Source organism: Mus pahari, chromosome 18, assembly GCF_900095145.1.
Source record: "Mus pahari chromosome 18, PAHARI_EIJ_v1.1, whole genome shotgun sequence".
Classification (NCBI taxonomy): domain Eukaryota; kingdom Metazoa; phylum Chordata; class Mammalia; order Rodentia; family Muridae; genus Mus; species Mus pahari.
Genome location: NC_034607.1, coordinates 22449339 through 22451754, shown reverse-complemented (window position 1 = coordinate 22451754; position 2416 = coordinate 22449339).

Sequence of the window (2416 nt, the reverse complement as noted above, 5' to 3'; positions counted from 1 at the left end):
CCATTTGCCCAAGAATTTCATAAATTCATTGTTTTTAATAGCTGAGTAGTACTCCATTGTGTAAATGTACCACATTTTCTGTATCCATTCCTCTATTGGGGAACATCTGGGTTCTTTCCAGCTTCTGGCTATTATAAATAAGGCTGCTATGAACATAGTGGAGCATGTGTCCTTATTACCAGTTGGAAGATAAGGACAAGGTCTTAAGACAAGAGCTCCACTCATTCTGTGAAGAAATTCTTCTTCCTCAAAGATATTTCAATGCTCAGTGTTCTTTAAGATGGTCAAAACCATCTTAGTCCGGTGTGCAATAACAGACACTGAAGGTTTTATACAACACTTCTCTTAAGGTTATTGAATGGATATATGAACCACACATGAGTTTTGTTTTTAACTTTTTGTGTCACTTCAAGATAATGCATTGTGCAAAAAGATCCATAATAGAAACAGCCTTTGATACAAATATTTTGGAGAAAGGAATGGCAACTTGGACAACAGAGTGCAGAGTGTTAACACTTGGCATCTTAGATCACATCTTTTCAATCATACTCATTTCAAGTTCATGTAGTTAATCACAGTGCCTAGCACCAAGCATGCTCATGGGAAATAAGTGTTGCATGAAAGACTGAAAACCTGGCATTGTACAGCTGACACTGAGGTAGCAAATGCTAGGAGTACAATTTAGTTGGGGAAAAAGATGGGGTTATATTTATTCCTGAGTATTTTATTATTTTTTTTATTTATTATCATTTATGTATAATATTTTCCAAAAGATTCAGAAATGTCAAATTAGCTCAATATACAGTTTAGATTACCATCAATTTCGAGTCAAGAAATTCTTAAATAAGGAGGATTTTCTATTGTGAATTTATTTTTTAAGTTTTCATACACACACACACACACACACACACACGTACACACACGTACACACACACACACACACACACACACGTATACACACACGATGGATAGATAAATAGGTAGATAGATGATAGATTCATAGAGAAATCTTTTCTGCTTTAATTGCTCAGTTTTAAGCGCTCTCTCTCTCTCTCTCTCTCTCTCTCTCTCTCTCTCTCTCTCTTTCTCTCTCTCTCAGCATAAGTCCTTCCCTCTCTCCCAGCTTCTCCATCTTTTCTTCCTCTTCAGTCTTCCTTTTTCTTCTTTCCTTTTCCTTCTCTCTCATTTCTTCCTCCTCTTCTTTTCTCTCTCCGCCTATTTTTCTTGTCATGTTCTCTTTGCAGTTATCCCAAAACGCTCACAGTGATGTGGGCATTCACGGCACATATGCCGAGTGATGGATGACTGGGGAGACTAGCTGACCAAAAAAAGAGGTTTTCCCATTCTCATCCCCAGAATTATATAACTACCTATGTGTTTGTTAGTTTCTGCCATTTGGGAGAGCAGCTGGTATCTTTCAGATCATCACTTATTACGAGGTTATTATTATGGCTTAGCACCTCATCTCCACAGGTAACTGAATCCTCACTTGCTGTGCACCTGCCATGAGAAGAGATTTAGAGATATGTAATACTGTTCTTCAAGTGTCTTAACACAGTTAAGTATTACGATAGTGAAGGTGGACTTGGTATGGATATGGACTCTTTATGGAAGTTATTTCCTGTTGCTCCTACATAAAAACCACTCACGCTGCCACTGTATCTGCGGCTTAGTGGCTCGGCTGTGTTTTTGTACTGAGCATTCGTTTAGCAGAAGTGGCCTCATAAATCATACTGCATGTGACAGAATGGGAGGAAAGTGATAGACAGGGCATTATCTGCTGGGAGGGATTATAGAAAAAAACTTAATTAGAAATTGGGAGTGACAAATGGAGGATGTTTGGCTTTTGTTATTTTATCATCATTGTACCTAATATCTGCCTATCTGAGAAAGCCCAGAGACAAAATGCTTCACGTAGCATAAAGTCTATCATGTATGGGGCTCAGAAAGACTTGTAAGAAAATCATTCGTGTGTGCTTTTAAGTTACTGTTACATGGACTTTATAATATTTATGATGTCATTCAGACCTAGAACAGACAAAGAGAATGCAAAATGTCTACTCGGGTTGGATGTGTGTCATTTGTGGACATTGTTTAAAATACAAAGCTGAACCCTAATCTTCTCTAAAGAAAACATGACGCAAAAACATAAAGTAGAATTTTCTTTAATGTGCAAGGGGGAACAGCAATGGCATGCAAATGTCCAGGTCATCTAAAGTGGTCTCATGGGATGAAATCAAAGAGAACTATGAAACCTGTGTGAACATACACTTTAAGGATCTTCTCTGGGCAACGACTGGGCAAGAAATCAAGTGCCTTTGTATCATGAGAACAGATATAAAGAACAAGGTGCACAGTGTATCTAGTGATTGAAAACCCTTGCAGAAGTGAACTTAATGTTGCCCTCGAACTACAA